Raw genomic sequence first — 26,136 nt, 5'->3', positions numbered from 1 at the left:
TGTCAGAGGAGCTTTTACCACTAGTCTTTTTCCAAAAATATCCTCAGCCTCTGTTTCTCATCAAAACCTACTTATGATTTAAATCTCAGCTTGTTCAAATGTTTCCCAAACACCAGCCCCTGGCCTGTACCCCATCACCAAGAAGTAAAGGGGCAACCGTCTCTCACCATTTCCCATGTAATTTTCTCTCCAAGTGCAAGGGAGGAGGACTGGCTCATTTGATGTAACAGAATTTAAGACACTGTTTAGTCTTCTTTACTCATGGGATATTTGGTGGTAGATTGGGCCTTATGGGGTAACCAGTCCTGGCTTGAACTTGATCCTAAATCAACATTCAGGCAGTTTTAGCAGAAAGCTCTTCCTTTGGGTCCATAGATAATTTTTCCTTCATGTACAAGGCTCTCTTGGAAACTTCATGAAAGCAAAGCAATTGGAACAAGGAAGCATTTATAAGTCTCTGGGTCTCTCCCCTTATGCCTTTTTAACACCACACCTTAATTGCTAATAATGCCTTAAACTAAGAGTACTTAGACTTTCTCTCAAGAAAAAAAAATGTGTATACTTACATACAACATATATGTGCACATACACACATGTTTTTGCATGACATTACAGAGTTCAGGGATTAATCCCTAAGCACATCTATAGTGAGGAGCCATCACTGTACTTATACAATAATTTATTACAATACTTGGAACACTATACTCTTCTTAATTCTTTAAATCATTCCTGCTATTAATCTTTGAGCTCTATGAGGGTAGGGAATCTTATGATCTTACTTATCTTTTATCCACAGCACCTTGAAGACTGTCTGGCATATATTGGACCCTTAATAAATGTAGGTTCAAGGAAAGAATGACTCGATCTTCTAAATGGTTTCACATCCACACGGATGACCCTCACCAGGTGCCTCATTACCCACCTATGCATATTTAATCACCCTGTACTTCAAAGATCTTACCTGTAAAGAGGGTGTACAAACCTCCTCTTGTTTACTAGGAAGTTATAAGCACTGCCTCTAAAAAAACCTACTAAATGGCACTCTGCAAATGTCAAGAGGAACAACTGTGTTGATGAAATAATAACAATTCATATAATTTGGGTAAATACATATTCACTTGTATTCCTGGGAACTTCAAGCAAGGGAAAATTCGTCATGGAAGCTTTCCAGAACAATCCCATTCCTTCAACAAAGCAAGAAGAACACTGTCAGTGAGGACAAGCAGCATATCCAATCTCTTTAAAACAGCATTTCCCTCTACTTGTTCTCCAGATCTTGGGAAATCCACTTAATCCCCTATGTAAAGGCTGAGACAAATGAGGCAGACAAGAGTAATGCTCTCACTTCACTGGGACATGAGAGTAGCTCTGAACAAAGAAAGGATTGCCATCCTCTGACTTCTATACTAAGCTTATGAAGATAATATACTGCATAAAATTGGATGTCATATTTCATATTTGCTGAGAAACTTCCAAACCCAGAGAGTATTTCCTCTGTGCACAAGATGTCAGAGTGGGTCCAGTGCACATAGGTGGTACACCACTCAGAATGAGACTAAGTCTAGCCCTAGGTGCTAGACAATGAATTCCTAGAAAGAATAGCTTGGTGACATATAGGACCTGAGTCTTTTGAGCCAAGGACCACCCAGGCCAAAGTGGATATTCAGCCTTCCCTCTTTCTAGCTGTATGAGATTCTCTGACATTTCTGCAGCATGTACAAGTTGCCAATTTTCTAATCCCAAGAAGATGCATCCAGGAAAAGAAAAGGGCTCAGAATGTACCTGCCCTCTGTACCTACCAAAACACACCTGGGAGCACTAATTTTAGGTCCTCATCAGCTGTGACAGCAAAGCTGTTACATAAGTTAATTCATAATCAGTGAAGGGTAAGTGTGTTTATAGATTGTATGTTAGGAAGTCAAGAAGAATCGTGTATAGCTTTTCACTTAAGTGTCATCATAGGCAGGGGGTTGTTTCCGCACGAGTCTTAGATATTCAATTACTTTAGGAGAAAAAAAAATACTTTAGCAGGTCCTGGTAGAAATATGCAGGCCCTGCTATGTATTTATGGGCTACTATTATAGAACATGTAAAATGTCCATGATATTTCCTTTTATAAATAGTTATATAATCCACATATAGCTAGAGAAATAAGCTTGAAAACATTTCAATTATGGAACACAATAAGGAACAATAGGAAAAACGTACTGAGCTCCTTCTCATCCCTACTTGTGAGAACTCTGGCCAAGTACTTGGCCCTGTGAGCTTTAATTGTCTCATATTCTTAAATGAAGATAGAAAATAATTTCAGGATTATTTTGCTTGGCACATAGTAGTCACACTCACACACACACACACACACACACACACACACACACACACACATCTATGTTCTGTTCTTAACTGACAAGTCAAATAATGTGTTCTTTTAAACTAAGATCCACCTCTTTTAGTTTATAGCCTGTGACTTTCAATAGTAAGTTTGACTTTTACAAATTCCAAACATTTCACATAATTTACATCTCAACGCCCGGATCTGAGGTGAAGTGAATGTATTCAATGCTGAACGCTGCAATCAAGGTAAGGCACCTTACTTCAACTAACAAATGATTACCTTCACTGCAGACCTATAATTCATCAATTTGTTCCTTACAGAATCAGAGAAGGCACAAACTAAAGCAATTAAGGACATAAGGACCCAGAAAACTCTCCTCAGATGCTTCCTCAGCGTCTCTCAGACACATTGCCTGCCTGTCTTTTCCAGCTCCATAATCAGCTACTTCAGGGTCTCCTCATTACCTCATGCCTACCCAGATTTCCCATTACCTGTTTAGGGTATCATAGAAGAGTGTCTTTCCTAACAGTTACAGGGGACACAGCTTCTCTAGTGTTCCTCAATATGTCAGAACTCAGGCTCTAGAGTAAGAGAATGGGAAAGACCACATGTGGAGGCTAACATACTCTTCACCTTCTCAACTGAGAAGAAAGCCCAAAAATGACCTTCAGTGGTAGCAGGAGAAAGGTTAATAAGACAATTAGCCTCATAATAAAGTCATTTTTAGGTAGGTTGTCCAGGGAAATCAGACAAGAGCCAAGATTTCTAGAATAATTTTCTGATAGTTGAGCTCAGAAATCCTGTTGATCAAGCCATAATTAGCTTTTCTCCACCTTTGAGCATTTAATAATAGCCAAATTCAATGATGAATTCAAATTCATACTTTAGAAATGAGAAACAGAAAAAAATTTCCTACAGGTACAATACTGGGCATGAATATTGTACCATTATCATTTCTTCTTTGGGATTGTGACTTGTTTAGCTTTATGGTGCTATTTTCCCTGTTAGTGTATGTGCATGTATGTATTCAAGTTTTGTGTAATTACTTTGCATGAAAGGCAGATAACTGACCCTGTTCACAAGTTGACTTACACATTTTTCCCATGATCATACCCATGTATCTCAATATAGGTATAGGGAAAGCTAAACACTAAACAGTCTTTTTTTTTTTTTTTTTTGGTCACTATGTTACTATGTTAAGTGAGAGGAAGGAATGGCCAGAGATATGGCCACTGTGATGCACCATTTACTGGGGACCTTAGGGAAGGCTTCTAGTTTTCCTCATAAAAGGGATAGATGAGTGCCATAACACATTTCACTTCTTCCTACTCCTTTTTGCCTTTATTGTGAATACCATCCTGGAGCTGAAGCAACCATTATGGGACTAAGAAGCAACAACATTCATTAGCAAAGAGCCAAAAGAATTACAAAAGTAGTTATTGACTTTGGTAGAATTGAGCTGATGACAATGACAAAAGATGTATACATTAATCTCATTATATAAGAAACAAAAGCCTTCAACTTAAGACTTTTAACAGATTTTATGCTAATTGTTGTGACTATATTACTACTCATACACACTGATTTTGATCACTGTGCATACTTCCTTGCTTTCTGGGCATACTCTGATATATTTTTGCTAAGAGAGATAATTTGTATAAAGTGGACTAATATATATATGATTATTTTCTATGTTTCGCTGGGCCTTCTTGTGAAGGCCATAAGAATTATCAATAAGGCAAAATTTCAACAAATCATAGGGAATTACTGAATAGGGGTGAGCTATTTAAATACACATATTAGTGGAGAAAGTAAGGGGAAAAGGAATAAAAACCCAAGATAAAAGAAAATGAGATAAATGGGAGAGAGAAAAGAAAAACACAAAATTAAAACTTAGTTAAAAGGTGAATGGAAAACAAGACAAAAGGCTGAATTCCAACCTGAATGTATTTCCAAACACGCTGGTTAAGGAAAGTGCCATGGATTCCACTTCCATGCTATTCCTGTCTTCTAACTTCTGATTGCTCATGGCTGACTCCTATCTTCTGCCCTCATCCCTCAATTCCTTTTAAGATTCTTCTTTCCGCTGGATTCATTTGCAACCCTGGATTGCTTATATTGCCTTGATGATTCTTCCAGATGTCAAAAGGAATCAGCAAGAATACAGTAAGTATGAGAAGAAAAATGTCAAGGGCACCATTGAAATGATAGCCCTGTTGTCCTTATTGAGAGGGTGAAACAAGAAACATGGGACTGAGCACAGTTCAAACTGTGCTATTGAAGAGTGGAGCTCCTCACATGTCATGAGCTTTGAGGAAACAAGGCCTTAACTACAGATTGCAGGGAGCGGAGATCTACTACATTCCTAGCCTTCCTCAAAAGAAAAGTAGAACAGAGAATCAATTATCCAATAAAATAAACATAAACTCAAATCTGGCCTGTGCATCTTTTAACTAGAATTGCTAAGAGGGATGGCAGAATACTCAAACTCTGTATTGAAATTAATTACAATGATTGTGTTTAAGTACTCATATGAAAGGGTTTGCAGCTTTTCTAATTCACAGACTCTCCTTCATTTGAAATCTAGTGATAAAAATGATAGAGTAAATGATTAAAATATAAAAGCCTTAGATTAATTTTTAATGAAGTTTTATTTTAGAGAAGAATGACATAGAAAAATATGCTATTCTAAGTTTCAGAGTACTACATGCAAACAGGAAAAAAAAGTGTACAGAAACAAGAAAAAAGGCAATGAAGTGTCAAGAGACATATGCATTGGTGTAATATTTTGTTTAAAGAGAGTCATATACTGTCATTCAAGTCTCACCTCTCTCTGTTCTTTTTCCAAAGCTCAATGACAATTGATGGAAAAATAAAATAATCCCCATAAACTATATGGACTCTGCCCTCTCAGTTAACATTGGCATCATGAGAATAATACTTAGAAATTTAATTAGTTTATTGCTTTTTGGTGGCAGAACAGGAAAATAAGGCACAGCTTACCAAGTTCCAGTTCTTTGATGTGTGAAGCACAAGTTGTACAGTCTGAAACCGTAATACCAGCATATGCTGTCTCCACATCCCATAGGGACGAGGAAAGTAAAACGATGAAAAGAAACCTTAGTAGAAATTGTGTAGAAGAGGAAATGAGCAGAATTAATTTACAGGAGTTTTATATAGCTCAGAAGCATATTGTATACGAACAGGAAATGTGAAATGATTTTCCTAAAAAAAAAAGTACTTAGTCTTAACACAACAGTAAGAGAAATAGAATAAGAACATATCTCCATCCCAGTTAATAAATAGGATACAAGGTGAAGAAGGAAAAAACAAAACATTTTAAACCCAGATTTGATATTCCAATGAACTGCACTGTCTCTCTGTGTGAACTGAGACTTATTACCCAGGCAAGAGGTTATCACCTAAAATTAATATGTCAACATGTTTATACATTCTTCTATATACATTTTCTAAGGTAATGTGGTATAGATATTATAAAATTCCTAAAAGATTCTATGATCCAGAAAATATTAAGAATTGTTATTTCATTCAATTCAGCTAGTCCATTGTTTGTCTTGGTTTTCTCTTAAGAATGAGAATAATAAACATTTATCTGCCTTTGTACATTGTGAGGAGTTAAAATGAACACTGAAGGAGCTGGGACTGTGGTTCAGTGGTAGAGTACTTGCCTAGCAGTGTGAGGAGCTGGGTTCAATCCCCAGCAGCACATAAACAAAATAAAGATATTATGTTCATCTACAACTAGTTAAAAAAAAAGCACATTGAAGCAAAAAAAAAAGTCTTTGAAGATTTAAGAAGCTATTTAAATAGTAGTCTTATTTGTTTCTCATAAATTTGCTAGAAAATTACTTTTTAAGTATGGACATAGATTTTTCTATGAATTTGCCAGACACACAGTTCAAAAGTCATTCTCCTTTTTAAGCCTGTATGAGATAAACATGAGATTCTTCAGTGAATGAATCAGTGAGGGAAGAAGTATTTTCTTATGAGACTATCACCTACTACTATAATATATACTATAATTATAATATGCCTAAGGAATCATTGCTACAGTTTAATAATGCCCAGTGGTCATAGAACAATTTAAAGAAATCTTTTATTTGGGATAATACAGATGAGTGCACATTGTTTACACAAAATATGACAAATATGAGCCTCAGAATAACATATTTTCTAGATGCGACTATGCAAAAATGGTACAGTTAATTAGTCTCACCAAATGTTATAGGCAAAGGTGATGCTCAGAGTTCTTCAGGCACCATTGTGCATATTGACGCATTCAAAATCTGCTGAGCAAGACTGTGCTTTTAGTTGCCATGATTTACCAACAATTGATGAGTGAAGTATTAGATAAAACCCCTCATTAATAGATTGTGTTTTCTTTCTGAGACAAACTTCTGGATATCTGCTGTAAACATCTCATTAATAGGGATAGAGCAAGGGAGGATAATTAGTTTGTGTCATCAATCAAGTTTTCAACTTCTATACCCCAGTCAATGTTCTCAACACTCTGTTTTTAAAGTAAAGGAAAGCAAAAGGAACTCAATTTTTGAAATCTCATGAAGTATTTATTGTGAATTAACTTATTTGGTACCATTTAATTCTAAGAACATGCCTTGGGCATCAGTAAACTTTGTGCAAATTCCATGGTAATTGACTGAAGATACCATCTTCAGAATTTCTACTTATGATCCAATGAAAACATTCAAATAAAATAGAAAACAATTTTGGAAGTTTCTATCCAATAGGAAAGTTATACACAGAGTGGCTAGTTCATTGTTTGATAACTATTTTGTTTTGAATTTGATGCTTCCAGGTACTGATTAATTAAAATGAAGTATAAGGGTACACCATAGGTCTCACATAAGTACCATGACTTGGGTATTTCCAAAACATCTGAATTAATGTAAAAAAAATCATATACTATCAGGATATGTTTAACAACATACTATAGACAAATAAGGTTTTCAAGTTAAAGGGTAAGATATGGAAACTCAGCACAAATCACATGAAAGATATTAAGCCTTTCTTACTGGATGAAGAAATGCTAGCTAGTTACCAAATGCATTTTGTAAAATTAACTAGGGATGAAGCGGATACCCTTTTCACCTTGGATCAATATATAATATGCTTGGGAAACTTTCCTGAAAGTCGGAAAATTTGAAAATTATATTACCATTTGAAAATTAGAGGAAATCTTCCCAAACAGCTGTGAAGCCTTCATTTCTCACAATGTGTCTTGCAACATCACTCTTAACAGCTGCCCGAAGGAGATGTGCAATGGCTGGGTGCCTGAGCATTAGTTTTGCACATTGCCTCTGCAAGTATGGGAAACACTGAGCCAGATCTGTCACAGACTGACTCAAAACCCTTCTGTCTAAGGTAAAGCTACACATGAGATTGAAGCAGGTACAGCCTGTTGGAAGAGAAATGCCACATATCATTGGGTGTTCCTCTGGGTCACTGGCTATGTTCAACAACTTTACTGATTTTCTACTTTTTACTTATCATGATCAAACTTAGAGTCTGCTCTAGACTTCAAGATAAAAAATTTATTTCTCCACCGGCAGTGCAAGAAATTATTTAATATATGTTCTATGAAGTTCTGATGTCAATCACTTCCTGGGTCTAAAGATAACATGCATGTAGAAAAGGAAGGAGTTCATAGAAGAAGGATTCCCATTCAGAAAATTGGACAAGTACTTAAATCCATATTTCAAGGATAACATTGGATACTAAAGAAAGATATACCACCATGGAATGCATTATTCTATATAATTAAAATGCACAAAAAAGGAAAGATGTGGAAGAATCCGAAATTCTGAGTTGAATGCACATAATTTCATTCTATTAAAACCCTATGAAGATTTACAGTTGAGAAAACTGAGGCTCAGAAAGGTTAAGACATAATCCTTTTCAATTCCATAGGTCTATAATAGTTTTAGCTGATATTTAGACTCTATGTTCTCAACCATAAATATCCAAGTTGAAAGTCCTTGAGGCAATTGTCATTTTACATCTTGCTAAAGAAAAAACAGAATCTGTTTATAAAAACACAGGAATGCCTATTGTTGAATTGGATATACTCAAACATTAAAATGAACAACTTTTCCCTGATCTAGCTTTTCTGGGAATCACTTCAGTGAATAACTAGCATTTGGTCGGGCTTCCAATGAAAAATATCAGTCCTGTATTCTTAGAGACAACTAAAATTGGAAGAAAATCTTTCTTGCCAGGATCTAAAATGAGATTAAACAAATAGATGAAAGCCTAACCATGTTTTATATTAAACCCATCTTCCTACCTAAAGGAAAAAAGGAAACATAAAAAAGTTCAATTCACTACCCCTTCATGTCCAAGTCTCTGGCTCAGAGATCCACGCTCTTTGGCAAACAGAAAAGTGGCAACGATTTCCCTATGTATGGCACAGCTTCTTTCCATTTTCTTTTTTAAAGCAGCCAGAAAACTGACTGATTAAAATCAAGTTTTTAATTAGGTTTATCATTTTTTTTAATTTCAAAATATAACTTTAGAAAATTTGGGAAGCACAAAAACTAGATAATTTTGATTTGCTCTTTTACTCTTTTTAAATATTTTCTTTCTTAAAAACAAGACAATAGACAAAGGTCATAAAATGAAACTGCAGAAAAAATAAGGACAACTCATAGATATGGGCTTAAAACTTTAAACTTACTATCAAATCAATTAAAAATGATAAGAGTATAAGACTGACAAATGTTAGAAAGAAAATACTCATCTTTAGGATGAATTTAAATAACATTTTAAGTTTCTTGATGTGAACAGAAAGTGAAATTATTTTTCTGGAAATAAAGTCTGTCAAAAATATTTCTATTAAGATTTTTGGGAATATTCTAATTAGAAAACATGCTAAGGCTGGGTGTGGTGGCACATGCCTATAATCCCAGGGGCTCAGTAGGCTGAGGTAAGAGGATTATGAGTTCCAGCCTCAGCAACTTCAAGACACTACACAACTCGGTGAGACACTGTCTCTAAATAAAATACAAAATAAGGATAGGGATGTGGATTGGTGGTTGAGTGCCCCTGAGTTCAATCCCTGATAACCCCCTCCAAAAAAAAAAAAAGAATGAAAACATTCGAATCTTCATATTAGAAGCAATATTTTCACACCTAAAATTCTATCTCAAGAACAGAATCAAAGATACAGGGGCTGAAAGTGTAACACAGTGGTAGAGCACTTGCCTAACAGCCTCAGAATACAAGAAAAAAAAAGGCAAAGATACACAAAAATATTTATCTACATTTAAATATATTTATTATAAGGTTATTAATTACAAGAAAATTAAAGAAATACTCAAATTACAGTATTGCTTTCATAAATTAAATATTATGGAATATTACTGAACCACTCAATTTTTTAAAATTATGATAAGGAAAAATGCCTATTGCATCAATAAAAACTTGGAAAGCTTTTTATACAATATGGCTTACATTTGTAAGACTATATATGCATAACTGAACAAAATATATTAAAATTTTTATTAAAAAAGCTAACAATAGTTTATTTGATTTTGGAGACTAAAGAAGTATTTTTAATAGTGATTTGTAGCTCTCCATTTTCTAAGAATCAAAATATATTTAAATGATTGGATTCACAATTACAGATCAAGGCTGAAAAAAATTCCAGAACAACAGAACATGTAAGCAGAGGTGAACAGGTGGAGGTATGCCTGATGTAAATGCCAAGAGTATATGTGCTGTGGCAGAAGATGGAATTGTGATGAGACAGATAAAACATGAAGGGATTTTCAGAAAGCCTTGAAAATCAGTGTGAACCATTGATATTCTTGAATGGGGTAATTATTTGATGAATGCAAAGTTCTCCTTAGATTAATAAATGGCAGTGCAGCAGATGGACTGGGTGGAGTGAAGGAGTGGAGGTATAGAAAAGAGTTATTAATTCAAATCTACTAAATGCTTCTGGGAATGAAATGATAATCAGAATTATTCTGAGTTCCTTCTCTTGACAAAAGCCATCATCAGAGAATCTGCACCAATTCCCAAAGGAGGACGCTGGAGAGATTTAATCAAAAACCAGTCAAGATGGTACAACCACCTAAAGGTGATGTCTATACAAGATATTTAGGAGGTGTTTCTGTGATTAACTCTCCTTTGGCATAACACCCAGGGAACAGCGTGCTTGCTTCTCCACTCTGTCATTCACTCTGGTTGTCTCTAATCCTATTTGTCCCCTCAAATGACTGATGTGCTTTTCTCTCCCTTAGTTAGACACATTTTCTACCTTTACCTGTCCAGACTTGGAATGTCTACAAGGCATCATCTAAATTCCAGACTGACCCAATCTGAAGAAGATTTCACTCTAGTTAATTATATAATTTTCAGCACATTATTAAGAATGGGGTGTGTGTGTGTGTATGTGTGTGTGTGTGTGTGTGTGTTTGCAATGTTTAGAATCCAACCAAGGACCCCTCTCATGTTACCCAAACACTCTGTAACCAAGTTCATCATCCCCTTAGTCTCAGTATCTTCATCAGTAAAATCAGAATAATTCCTCCAATTTTCACAGGTAACCATGAGGATTAAAGTAAGTCAGATTATGAGGTATGTCAGGCACATAATAGAGGTGTATAATTTAGTACCTTCATCATCATTTTATCTTCTAGCAACAGAAGCATGAGCGTGTGTAGCAAAGGCAAGAGCAAAAGTGGCCAGAGCTAACATAATCAGGGACCCCTGTTATCACTGCTGCTATTCACAAGAGCCTTTTGCTTGCTTTATTTTAATGTCTATTATGCCACATTATAAGCCCAAGGGATATAACTCAAATATTCAGTTGCAAAATGGTTTTATTATTAGAAAACCAATTCTTGTACCTTTGCCCACTGGTTGAAATAAATTTGTTTTTAAAAAATGTTTAAATGTGAATGTGCAAAACATGCATATTATTCTGCCGATTCTCAGAAATAAGGCTTGCGTGACCCATCAAGTTAAGTACTTTCCTTGCTTCCTTTGTTTATTTGCTGTTTGCTTGTTTGTTTTGTTTTCTGTAAGAATGAGTAAACATGAATCCATTCACCTTGCCTGGTCCACTCCCTATTGTGACAACTCACTGCCCCCGTGGCATGTTGGATCAGACCAAAAGGAACAGAATAGAGTGAATCACACGATATGTGAGGAAATAAAATGCACCCTCTTGACCTCAGTGGCACCACATGTTAATTGAGTTCAACTGGCCACCGAGAGACCAAATGAGAGGAAAGAAATGCTCCCCGTGCTTTAGTACCACAGAGTTGAAACTTGATGGAGCTTCTACTAAGACTGCTGCAAGACAGCATAGGGTATTTTATCATATTTATTTTTCATGAGTTTTCCTCTTGCCTGGCTTTGTAAAACATTCATCCCAATAAATGATTTACCATGGCAGGAAAGATGCAGGAAATTGATCTGAGCTCACCTTCGAACATTAAGAGGGCTCTGAAGACAAACCAGGTTCCAGGGAGGACTCAGAGGTGGCAGACATTTATGAACAGGAGTGGGAAAAACACACTAGGAAAACATTTCAGAGACTAAGCTGTCTTTCATTTCATTTAACAATGCCCATTCTGAATGTGCCTTCTTTGAAGGAAGGCCATTCGCTTGAATTTATTTTCAGTTAATGAAGGTAACCTTTTAAACTCCATTAGCAGCTTCTTTCTCAGTCTAAGTGTAGAGATGCCTGTGGGATTTGAGAGACATACAACTTCTCTCTAGGAAGTATGTTTTTAAGAGTGACCCAGTGCTCCGCTTCCACAAAAGTAAGATACAGAATCCTCCAGAAAGCTAACACTCAACTCCCCAAGAACAAGAGTCATCGGTTTACAAAACTGTCTGATCTCCAGAAATTGAAAGTAGACCAGTATCCTGGAGGCTCAGGAAGTCCCACCCCAAAAGGGCACAATGTTTTCATGGAGAAAAAGGAACAGAAACTCAGAGTAGGCAACAAAATACCCTTCAACTAAGGCCTCTGGAGCTCATACATACAGAGGTAAGCTGAGTATTAGGACCTGAGATTGGAAGAGGTACAAACTCCTGAGCAAGACATGTGTCACAGAGTGTGGCACATACAGAGGAAGGAATACGTTTGGAAGTTAAATATAGATTTAAATCACAGCTTTTCTACTTACTAATGATGTTAATATATTATATCCACTTGTCACTTTGGTTTAAATCCTATGCAGAAATTTCTGAGGGTTGGGGAAGAAGGAAGAGCTGGATAATTACACTTTAAAAAGTTACACTTGATATTCTCAGAATTTATTTTTGAGACCTTCTTTAATTCCCAAATTCTTGAATACTATGTTATTTTAATCCTTTCCAACTCCCAGCAAGGGTTTTGGAATTCATGGAAATAAATGAAGAACTGTGAATTCATGCTGAATGGCGGTTGCTGGGTGGTGGACCAGTGACTGACTTCCATATGTCTACATCCTTCCATGTGCTTCAAGTCTCGCATGGAGGCAAAAGCTTAAACTGTCCCTTGAAATGGGCTTTCGAGTTTTTAACAAATCTTTAAAACTTGTAAAGTTAAATTCTAAGTATCTAGTAAAGTTCAGGAGCAATACACAGTGTTAGAGATCATTTTCTCTGTTGTCCTGTTATGAATCTATCCTTGAATTGCATTCTGTTGAGATGTAGGCAACAAAGACTTACTGCCCTTTGGGAAAAATGATTTGGGGAAAAGGGCAAGTGAGTCCTTATGGAAGAGTAAACCACTCACCATTCATTTTGCTGACAGACATTTCAGATTTTCCCTATGTGATTCTGAACAGTTAATTTAGATTTTACCAGCCAATGCAGTAATCCCAATAGTAGATGTGTTATATCTATAAGGGATCCTAATGTCATCATTAACCTATTTCTTCTGTACCCACAATGGGTGTGAAATCATAGTGAAGAAATTATTCTTCATAAAGTCACCTGATTTATTCATTTACTTGAAGACTAAAGTAAGAAAAAAGATTATGCAACTCCCAAGTTACTCATTAACCGCATAACATGATATTTAATCATTTTAATTTTAGGAAATGGTGGGCAAATTTACCTGATAGTTATCTGAAACTAGAGTCCAGTTTCTTACAAGTTCACTATGTGTTTTAATTTTAATGGTAGGAACTTAAATACATGTATTGAACAACATAGGAAATCCATCTTCCTATATATTTGAGTCTCAGCTATACAGTTAGATACATGTGCATTTTCCTTACCTCTCTGAAATACATTCTTTTAAATGTAGTCAGTGAAATAAGTCAATCATTCTTTTCTTTTCTTCATGCCTACATACTGAACAAATAGAATGTTTGTAATGTTTTGCATAGGACAGCTCTTAAGTAACCAAATATTTCCTTGACAAATTATCCAAACGCCATTATCTTATTTCTTTCATCTAGATGCAGTAGCTCAGCTGTTGAGCACAGGACTTTCTTTTTTCCAGAAACATATAAACACATTTTAGAAAAACATGGCAATGGCAAGCACCATCTGCCAGATCCTTTGAAGGTTTATGGTGATAAAACCATTGGCTAAATAAATGCTACCATGAGAGCGTTATAGCCATGAGACCTGAACTCTCCACTGAAGTAACAGTGTTATATTCAATTACCAAGGGATTTTGGAAAAATAAGGGGGTATTCATTCTGCTATGACATCAACATGATCTTTGTGAACCTGCATGAGCAAGGACAGACATTAGTAGTTCTTTGGCACAGAAATAGCTGAAATGTCCGCAGCACAATTGTCCAAATGTATTGGACTTATTCAAAGTAAGCAATCCCTATTGTTTTACATCATGCACTTTGTGTCCTGCCTCTTTATTTCTATTCCCCTACACATAACCCTCTTTCATTTTCCAGTTAATAATTCAGCTTTTTTCTCTAATTCCCCTGCCTCATCCTCCTCCCAAGCCTTCAACTCCAATTGCTAGCTTCTCACTTCTTCCTTTCACTTCTCATTATTTGCCTCATTTTCCTTCTATGTGTATTTTAAAGTAATATTCTGAATTTTTCACTGATTTATAACCTATTCCAAAACTCACATATAATGCTTCATAGATTTCAGAGCACTTTCTCTTACTCTAAAGAATACAACAATACTATGATGCTGGCAACATGAGATGTCTTCTTTTGACAGAAGAGTTTGTAGGTTCAGACAGGCTGATTGTGCCCCAGTTTTCTCAGTGTGCAATACTGTGATCTGGAATTGCAACCATTAATGTTTCTGTGTTGCCAATCCTGTCCACCTCTCCCTATCTCAGACTACTAGGTGCATAGTCTCTTGAAATACAAGAAAATACACACTCTAACAAAAACAGACTGTGTCTTTAAGATAGTTTGCCCTGCTAATGGAAGAGCTGCAGAAAACTATCGACTAATCCTCTGAGCCTTGGAATCCGTGGGCTGTGCTGCAAAATACATCTTAATTAACCACAGAATCAAGAGATCAATGTGAGCCATTACAAGCGCAGCACTGCACCAAGTGTAGCACATGTGGGAAAACAGGTAAATCCACAGAGCTCACCCAAAAATGCAGAGTGTGCACCAACATGCTCATCAAGCTAGGGGCACACATCTGACTAATAGAGCTATTCAATAGCAGAGTGGTCTTGGCACTACGCTTTAAAAAATAATAATAAATAAAAAGACTGTCTATAACACTTCAACATATGCATGTTATTTGACATGAATGTACACAATATGATAATAAAGCTGCACGAAGTCAATGATTGCCTGTTTGCAATCACTGTACCATCCTGGAGTTACTCTGTCATTTTTAAGACTGAACTGATCTTTAATGTGCTCTAGGGTTACAACAGATATACATATAAAATTAACTACTAATCTATTTGTTTCACATATAAAAACTGTTACCACATGTTAGTGATTCTTTTTAATGTCCATGATTTATTTTGTAGAAATAGTTTTAAGTGGTAGGTCTTCAAAATCAGTCCCTGAAGGTTTTACATATAGTTTCTTATTTAACACTTGCTACCATTCTGTAAAGTAGGATCCTACAACCCTATGAGGCAGTTGTTAATGTCTTCATTTTCTATGCTTGAGAAGTTGAGTAGAAAATTCATTATCAGAGCAAAAAATCTAAGGTCAGATAAGACTGAAATAAAGTACAATGCTATTATCTATTGCACAGAGAAGATATGAGCATGTTCTTACAAATAATAGGCTGTTGAATCACCTAGTCTATTCATGATACCTTCCAAGACTATACTTGCCTTTCCAGAATGTTCTAAACTGCATCTGTACCAACTGATGTATTTTATGAAAGTATCTAAAACCATAAAACCTCTCTTTTCCATTAGAATAAATAAATATTAATAAATTCCCTTCTGACCATAACCATGTAGGAAAGCATTGACATAAGGGTCTAAAGCTTGTCTTCGGTTCATATAATTCTTATACTCCACCCAGGTTTTGTTAGAACTTCCTGGTGGATTGAAAGACAATTTCAAGAAGTAATATTCCTGCGGCTAGAGATTTGGCTCAAGCGGTAGCGCGCTCGCCTGGCATGCGTGCGGCCCGGGTTCGATCCTCAGCACCACATACAAACAAAGATGTTGTGTCCACAAGGAACTAAAAAATAAATATTAAAAAATTCTCTCTCTCTCTCTCTCTCTTTAAAAAAAAAGAAGTAATATTCCTGAGCATTAAATTGATATGCATATTTATGCTTAGAGTCATAACACTGAGTCTCCTAGAACTAAAAGAAAAATTTCTATAAAGAAAACTAATTTTAAAAAAGTGACAATTTTCACAGACTTCAGAAAAATGAGGAGGTATATGATAAGAGCCATAATGATTTTGGGTCTGGTATCTAGACAATTCATTACAAGAAGCAGGGGCCAATAGCAGTGTTTGTATATTGGTTATCTATGCTATCTTCTATCATGTGATGGGTTTAGTTGTTGACTTATTGATTTGTCACTGAATTTCCTTTCAGCACTTACATGAAACTTCTTGATCTCTAAAATCAGGTTAGAAATCTTCCAAGAGAATTTATTTATTGGATTTCAAACTTGTTTCTGAAAAAATGCTTGAAGCTAAATTATACAGTTTACAAAAATAACAAATATTTAAAAGTCTATCTCTTTACATAGACAAAAGGCAACCCTCAAAATAATAGCTACCTTTAATTAAATGTGTACCAAATATCATCTGTTTATCTAAAGGTTTAACACTTTAACTTATTTAATCTTTATAACGTCTTCATGAGGTAGGTATTATTATTACCTCAAATTTATAGCTGAGGAAATAGTTATGGGGAGATTAATTTGTATTCATTTGCACAGCTTCAAATGGCAGAACTACATTCAGACTCAAGCAACTCACTTCCAGAGTTTGCTTGAGCCACAAAACAATATGGCCTCTCCCTTACACAGTTTTCTGAACTGCATATTTTTTAAATAAAAAATCTCCCATTGGTGCCATTATACATTTGTGATCATCAGTCTCTGTGGAGTCCCTGGAACACTTACTTGGTCATCATGCTGTGGTCACATTTCCATTCCCAAGGCTATTTAAACTACCCATTGTCTTAGGTCCTCAACTCCATTGCTCTGAACCATAGGGTCACAAGAATTCTTAGACTTTTGAAACCAAGTAGATTCTCTCTAGCATGAGCATCTTCATATACCCACTAATAACAATCATACCCTATTTCATATCCCTCCAGAAACTCAGAAGAGGAAACTTTTCATCTAAATTTAGAGCAATCCCTCTCTCTACATGGATGCACTGTGAAAATCCCTTCTTCTCTGGGTCTCTCCTTTTTCAGGTATTCTTTCAATTTTCTAAATGTTTAATCTCTCTTCTGTAAGCTCAGCTTTTCTCCATTGTATTAATGATCCTTTCACATATTCCTCTTTCCATTGGGGGCCCCTCTTTCTTCTTCTTAGCCAAGTCACTGAAAGTATAATTACTATTTATTGCATTTATTTATTTAGTTTCATTAAATATTCTACATAATTCACTGGTAAGTACCTAATTATTTTATAATTATCACATCTGATGTATTCTCCCTAATGTTTATTTACACCTTATGAAATTCACCACTTTTGGATTCAGGATTACAATTTACTTCTGGCTACCATCCTCACTCTCTGAAGTCCCTTCTCAGACGTTTTAGTACAGTGTTTCCCTCTGATCAATTTTTGAATGAAGGTATACCCAGATATTAAGGTTTTGCCTTTATTAGTCATCCTTCTAGACATTGTTTTTCAAGACGGAACTCTCCTCTAGTTCCTGACCATATAGCCAACTGCTTACTACTTTTAGAACATGCTGGTTCCTGACCCTTAAACTCAATATGTTTTGCAGTAGCCAGACTCCAAGATTTTCATGGTTGTCACCCACTGATATTCTTGCCCCTTTGAAGTCCTCTCTACATTAAAATGTGCTGAACTATGGAACAATAAGGTAGCAGTGTTTCAGAAGTAACACATATGACTTCCCAGACTATATCATAAAGGATACTGCAGTTTTTCCTTGATGCTCTTGGATCACTTGCTCCAGGAAAAGTCAACTATCTTATCATGAGGATACTAAAGCAAATCTATGGAGAAACTAATGTGATCAAAACTCACCTTCTGTCAACAACCATGTGAGTAAGCCACCTTAGAAACAGATACCCTAGCCTCAGTTATATTTTCAGATGGCTGCAACTCTGGCCACCATCTTGACCAAAACCTCGTGAAGGACCTGAGCCATTATCACTCATTTAATCCACTCCCAAAGTCCTGACCCCCAATACCCATCAATGAGATAACATGTGCTTGTTACTTTAACTGATAAATTTGGGCATGTCGTTCCATGAAATAAACTTTCCTCCAAAACTTGTTTTTCCTTTATTTATTCTCTTTCTTACTATCTCAACATCTCATATTTATCCTTCACCCTTTTAAGTCTGACCTTTAAGTACAAACATCAGGTCACCTTCTCTGAAGTCAGACCCTTTGATGGTGCCTCATATGTTTGAAGGCTGCTTGTTTATACCTTATGTCTGCACATCTACTTCAGCCTGATTTTCCTATTCCTATAATCTTTTATATCTTTGAAACTTTTTTTCTGCTAAAATAACTTCCTTCTCCCCTTTTTTCTGCTCTTAGTTAGACAATCTTGACTTTGACAGCTAAATTTAAGAATCGCTCCTTTGAACAATACTTCTATGTATAGTACAGCTCCTTCCTTAAATCCATTACTTTGCCTCTCTTTACACTTCCATCAGGGCACTTAAATATTTTGGCACATTTTTGTTAGCTTATGACTTTCACTACACTAAAGACTCATGGAAGAGGTAGATTATGTTTCTCTTGCCTCTGGATCTCAAGAGTATGTGAGAGGATTTGGCATGCACTGGATGCTCAAAAATCGTCTGAATAAATAAGTGAACTCTGAACAATTTATATCTTCTCAAGTTAGATGGTTACATTTCAAGAGATAGAAAATAAATTCAATAGATATAAAAGAATATCTACTCACAAGATAGAGTCATTGTCTTAATAAAACCAGAAACATTTAAATCAGTTAATCTATATAAGAATAAGTAGGGTAAAAACACATTTTCATGAAAATTTACTATGAATATAAAAAAGATATGCATAAATGCTTTTACATATCCTCTAAGAAATAGCTGTAGCCTGTCAAGATCCCTACATGTCCATATTATCAGATAGTCTTCTAAATGTAAAACGCATCTGGAAGTTCAGTTTTGTTATGCTGTGTAAATTGATTAAAACAGTGAAAATGAAAAACATGGAGTATCCTTAAGTCTTTTCAGACACTTATACTTTTAATATGGCCCCATGTATTGATGTTTGATTATTCATGTTTTTTCACAAGGCAGGTTACTACCAGCTAGAAGAGTTTCAAATCATCGACTCCTATTTTCACAGTATTCTACCACACAATATTCTGAGGCCTCATATAAACTCAAAGAATGCTAATATCGCCATTTGTATGATTCTAAGTACAACAGTAATTAAATTAATCCACAACAACAGTGGAAAGGCTTGTGCTACCATGACTTGAAAGTGCATTTTTTAAGAAAATACTTGTTATATTGATATATTGAAAGTAAAAACATTTGGTTGTTATTAAAATATTTTTCTTCAGAAGGGAACTAGATATGACACAGCACTATTTTTTACTTGGAACTAAAAGTATTTGCTGTATTTGAGAATGAGAACAGATTTGTATAACTCTTTTTGTATTAAATATACATATAAATTAAATGTTTATATAGTAAATATAAATATAAATATAATTTATATAGTAAATATAAATGCAAAATATAAATATTTTAAATATATTATAAATATATCTTAATGCCATCTTCCTGGTCATTCAACATATTCATCAACATTACTATTTTTCAGAACTCACTATCTCAGCTGAATAACCATGAGAGTTTACAGGGCAAGACAAGAAAAGTCAACTTAGAGAGTTTAGGGTTGACATAAATCTGGTAGACAAGCAGAGCCAAGAATGCTAGACGCCACCAAAAGAAGGGAGGGATAGAACAAATAGACCAGGTGCCTGAGATGAAATTTGTTCTTATTCTCTGGCCCTAGGTGAGCTTTGCTGTATGAATATGTGTTGATGGCTACCTGCAGATCAGGACTTATTTCACAGTGACAGAGTGAATATATGTGTGTGAGTGTGTATGAACGTGTGTGTACACACACACATAAACATACAAATATATGAATCTGAATATATATAAAGCATATCTGACATGTATTTCGTATATAAGAATATATATGTGTTCTTGCAAGAAATAAACAGAACCAACAACAAAAAGTATTAATAAGTCTCTTAAACCCTAGTATTCTACATAATGTGTATAAGGAAAAAAATTTATGATAAAAGTAAGATTCAGGGTAATTATTTCATTAATGCTGTATTTTTCGTATGGATTAATTAAAAAAAAGAAATATTTTTAAAAATCTATGGTAGGGAAAATGAAACAGTAAGTTGAATGTCTATCAGAATGGAAAAGGTATATATTTAGTTGTGTACTTTTAAGTTCTATTTCTAACTTCTAGTTTTCGGAGAGTGGAATGCTATGTTTTCTCTGTCTTAAATTTTACTACAAATATTTCAGCTTTCCTCTTCTCAGTATTTATGCTACAATGTTCAACCCGAATACCCTTGAATGTGGCTAGGGCCACAGGTAATTTGAGTGTGGGCAAAGGTAACTACAGGTTAAGAAGCCCATGTCTAGCTGGGCATGGTGGCACCCGCCTGTAATTCCAGGAGCTCAGGAGGGAGAGGCAGGAGGAACATGAGTTCAAACCAGCCTCAGCAATGGTGAGGCACTAAGCAACTCAGTAAGACCCTGTCTCTAAATAAAATACAAAATAGGCCTGGGAATGTGTCTCAGTGGTCAAGTGTCCCTGAGTTCAATCCCCAGTACCAAATTAATTTTAAAAAATAATAATAAGGAAAGTCTATGTCTATATCCAGGTAACCTGGATTATGCATTCTAAAGCGCATATTTCTTTTCTTTTCTTCCCATCTCTCAGATTCTGGGAACTACTTCATGAAATATTTATGTGTGGCAACTTATAAGAGAGCAGAGTAGGAAATCCCAGCAGATATTTCCTCATGGATAGTGCCTTGTGTGTTATCTTTCCTGCTGAAATCTTTCTAATCAGTTTAAGAACTTGGGAAGCTGCTTGGGAGTCAGATGTTAAAGCTGATTATGACAAGGAAAGTTAAACTCTTTTGTGTATAAACTCTTCTTGTGAAAAAGACCCTAGAGAGGGCTAGGGATTGGGTATTTTTTCCTTGCTCCTAAAAAGGCCATGTTACTGAAACCCTCCACATGTGAATGGAGAACAAGACTGTATGAAAAATCTAAGCACATCTCATGGGAGGGTGGCTGTACCAAGATGGAAATGACAAAGGCTCCTGTCCTCTTTCAACTTACCTCATTCAAGTAATATTTAAACAATGACTATTACATAGTTTCAAAAGAACCATTCATGGAATATATGTGGACCAAATTGTCATGGAAGCCCATTGAATAGAAAAATCTGGTATTTGGGAACTTCAAGTGGTAATCCCACTGGTTAAAGCCATCCAGATACATGTGAATTTCTATTCAACTCTGCCAAAAAGGTCCCATGCAGCACTGTAGCCATATAGCCACATAGCCTCTCTGAAATGGGTGTAGCCTGTCAAGATGCCAATCAATCTGTTGACTGCAAAACATCATGAAGCAAGACTCCACCCCTGAAACCTTATCCCTGCCTCTTAAATAAACCACCAAAGCCATTTTTTAATTGTTGAGCTCCAGCTCCTGTGTGGGCTAGACCTATCAGGTGCTCCTTGCTTCTTAAAACTATAATTCTGATTTTGTCTTATTTCTTTACTGATTATTTCAGACTGTATTCTTTCAGGTAGCTTATCCCCTCCTGGGCAAGAGAAATTACCCTGGCAATGCACTGACAGCAAAGTGATAACGTAGCACAATCTAAAGGGCAGTAAGATATATAGGAACAATCTTCGGGGAACTTACAATCTAGTTAGGATGAACTGTGAGGATTTTCTGCAGAGTAAACTTACATTGAAGTTCATTGAACTTGGACCACTGGGATAAATAGCAACTAACTCTCTACCAATACAAAGATTCCATGCATCATTTTCATCCTCGAAATTTAAAGAATGCTGTGCTGTTAGTATAAAATGACATTCCCATTTAAAGTACTAATACACACAAAAAAAAAGACAAAGAAGATGATTAACATTTTGGTAAATGTTCCTCCATATTTTCTTATTATAATAAGAGTAATAGTCAAATTATTTTTCTGCTTATTATACAATATGTATTATACTAAATATTTTATTTTATACTTCTAAAGTTCATGAATATGAGGCATATTCCATTATCACTCTCTTTTACAAATCAGGAAATCAAAGAACAGGAAATTAAGTAGTTTACTCATAGTTATACAACTACCAGGAGAGGTATCTAGGACTTAAATCCTGACATCTGGCTCCAAAGCCCACCTATTCAACCACTGTGCTACATGGCTTCCAGGTTGTTGGGTTATAGACAGCTATCCATATGCAGTCTTCTAATTAGATATAATAAATGTTATATTTTGGAACTTTCTTCTTTCATCCAATAATATACTATGAGCATCACTCAAGTCAATAAATACAGATTGAATTTAACATTTTAAACTTATGATAGTAAGAGTTTATAATTTTATACATATCATACAAAATATTTGTTGGAAATCCATTAATTAAATTTAATTCAATAAACACAGAGAACCTGCTTGTTAGACATGGCATCAAGAAGAAATTATCTGATTTTGTAGCTAATAGTTTACAATCTAGAGCGTTCGGATTTCCAACCTTATTGAAAATAAATCATTTCCCAAGCTTTCTAATCAAGAATATTTTGCAGATATTGGGAGAATTCAGGAAAGCATAGTCAACTAGGATAATTTTAGAAAAAGTGTAGGGATTATCTATAACCCAGTTCATTTCCTCTTTGAGTGAGTGATTGACAGTATATCACAGTAGCTTCTAACACTAGGGCCATTCGAGATCTATCAGACCAGTGTAATCAAGCTACATCAGAAAGAAAGGGACAAGCCTGTCAGTGAAAGATTGGGTGGTCAGGAAATCCATCACTTGTTATCGTCCTATTGAGTTATGATGTGTCATCCCTCATCTTTGGGTAATGCCTGCACATTGGCTCACATCATTCCGCTAGTGTTTACTCCCACCGTTTAACCTATTTCACCTGTTTTTGCTGAATGTAGCAAAACAAACACTCTCAGCCCAAAGGAATGTGCCTCTATCATAGGGAAAGGTTGATAGTTGTAAGAAAAATTTAGTCTTAAAAAACATGTTAATATCAGAAACAAAATAGTGTAGTGGTCAAAAACTTTGATTGGGTCCAATTCCAGCTCCATGACTGAATTCTGTATAAATGTCGGGTCATTTATTTGCCATTCTTAGGCCCCATGGCTTAAGAACAATACTTGTATTCACCCCATTATACCCTTTTGGGGATAATGAATTGTTGTTTTTAAAGTTCTTCAAACCCTGCCAGAAACATAGTTAAAGTGTTCACTTAATGCTATCTTTACCATCTGAAACAATCTTAAACTCAATAATTGTATACCAATTTCCTATGAAAATATTAAAACTGAAAGAAAGAATCAAAATTATAGGCATTATAAAATACATAATAACTAATTACATTTTGGACATATTCTTCTATTCGCTGATTGTTCCTACTTGGATTCTCAGTAATTATAGCAAATAAATATCTTTAGAATTAAAATATATATTATTTTCTCAATCCCTCCTGAAGCATTTTCCCTAATTTCCTTTAACTTTACTTTACATTTCTGAATTCTCAATGTTATTCACATCAGCTCCATTCCTCCCAGGCTATGTTTTTTTCCAAGAGTTCCTCTCTGTGTGCCTCTTTTATTTGGAAACTCTATTCTGTTTTAAACATTCTGTGACCTCTGTGTGTGTGTGTGTGTGTGTGTGTGTGTGTGTGTTGCTGGGGATAAAGCCCAGGGCCTATGCATGTGAGGCAAGCACTCTACCAACCGAGCTATATCGCCAGCCTCTCCGTGACATTTTTTTATTAGAACCATTTCTTTCTCTTGGAAATACAGTTAACCAAAATTACCTTGCAACATCCTATCTTTTCTAAGACTCTCTACTTTGCCCCCGCCATCTCCACAAACTTGAGGGGTTAGGATGAAAGATCTACTTTTTCTTTCTTATTCCTTATTGTGATTTAAATCCACTTTTCTCTTTTTATCATTTTTAAGCTTTCTGTATGTATGTATGTGTGTGTGGAGGGGATCCCCTGCCTCAGGAAGACTCTGGCTTCACAATCCCTCCATGTCCAGCTGATGCTCTATTGTCTCATTTCCTCAACAGAGACCCTCTACTAGTACCATCCCTTATCTTTTGCCACCTTTTGAAACTGCTCCTCTTCCAAAATCTCAAATCTGATATTCTCTTTCAATCAGTCATTCAGTAGATCTTATTCTGTACGCACTGTTTTCCAGATAGTAGGCCTTTAGGAAACAATGAAAACTATGACCTGATCTCTGTTCTTCCCATTGATCATGCTTTTCTTCCTTTGTATAATGTATGTACCCAACATCATCTTATCCTCTAATATATTCACCTTCTTTTTTCTCCCAGTCCTTTGGCATCATCCTGCCTTAGTTGATTTTAGCTCTGATCAAACATTTCAGAAATAAACAATACCACAAGCAAAGGCTCACAAATATATTTATCTGCTAATCTACTAATCTGGTTTATCTCCATGGAACTGTTATATCTGTGTTAGTGAAAAATTCTGTAAAATCATGCTGATTTGAAATGCTGGAATTCATTCCTTGTTTTGACAATTCTATTATATACCCCTTGTTTGAATACCAATAGCAAAAAGGCATAGAAGAACAAGATGAAATAACTGGCAGCAGGGTAGATGATTATGATTTTGTCTCAGGTAGAGCACAAGGGCTCAAGCCTCAGAACCGTGGCACAGGATATAGCTGGTCCAACAGCCAGATTGATGTAATTCTGAGTCACCTGGATGAATGGACTTATACTTCATAAATTTTTATTCCCTAAAGAGAAAATTGTCCTGGAACCTGGAGAGGACACAGTTTGAGGTGGGTAATTCTGAAGCTTTCTTTATTACCTAATCCCTCCAGTTCACAGAACTCTCCCACCTCATTATTGCTAACTTTGACCTTAAATACAGACCCTCTCTTACCACTATGCACTGCTGCCTATGAATATGACTAGTCTTCCTATAAAAATTGTAAACTTCTGGCATGCAAACTGTGTACTTAGTGCTTTTTCCCTCTATCCTTCTCCATCTGTACACAGTATGAACTAAATAGACACCTAGAGAGTGATGAATAACCTGGACTGACAGAATGAACAACTCTCAATATCACTCTGCTTGGTCCCATTTAGATGAATCCCCGCATCATTTTGTCTATGAACTAATGGATTCCTTCTCATAATATCATAATATATTTGAAAATGAATCATTCATAGAGAAGAAAATATACTTAAGGACACGAAGTATGTTGAAGCCTTGTATATATCAATAAATATCATGAATAGGCAAGATTCCTTTTTGAGGAACTTGGAGAAATGTTTGGGATATAATTTGTGAGAATTTCCATCATACATGTGAAGATTGAGCACACTGTGCAATTTCTAAGTTTATTACTCTCCAACACTTATGACTTATAGAGCATTGCCTTCCCTGAAGGCTTCTCTCCCTATTGTCCACACGGTCTAGAGACCATTAACTTCCTCTAATGATCCTCTACACCAAATGATTATGTTTGATTTCCTAGTGATCTTCCCATTTGCATCTTGTACATTTCATCTGGAAAGCAGGTGAAGAACTAAAATAACATTTTCAAACGTGGAGAAATTTTCTTCCCGGCTTCCTTTCATTACCAGATGTTTCCATCACCTGGACTCCAACATAACCACAACCCATAATCAAGTATTCCTCCCAACCAACATTGCTATCCAAGAGTTCAGTTAGCATGTACAGCTAGTACCTGCAGTGTGTTAGATAATTTCACAATAACATTTAAATGAGCTAACTCTGACCAAATGTGATACTCTATAAAAGGAATAAGAAACAACTTTAATCCAATTTTGACTACAGTGTGCCATCTGAAAACCAAATGGCAGCCAATGCATTTTCCA

Source organism: Callospermophilus lateralis, chromosome 10 (assembly GCF_048772815.1).
Source record: "Callospermophilus lateralis isolate mCalLat2 chromosome 10, mCalLat2.hap1, whole genome shotgun sequence".
In the NCBI taxonomy this organism is placed as follows: domain Eukaryota; kingdom Metazoa; phylum Chordata; class Mammalia; order Rodentia; family Sciuridae; genus Callospermophilus; species Callospermophilus lateralis.
The sequence above is the reverse complement of the archived record's forward strand: the minus strand, read 5'-3'. Positions refer to the sequence as shown.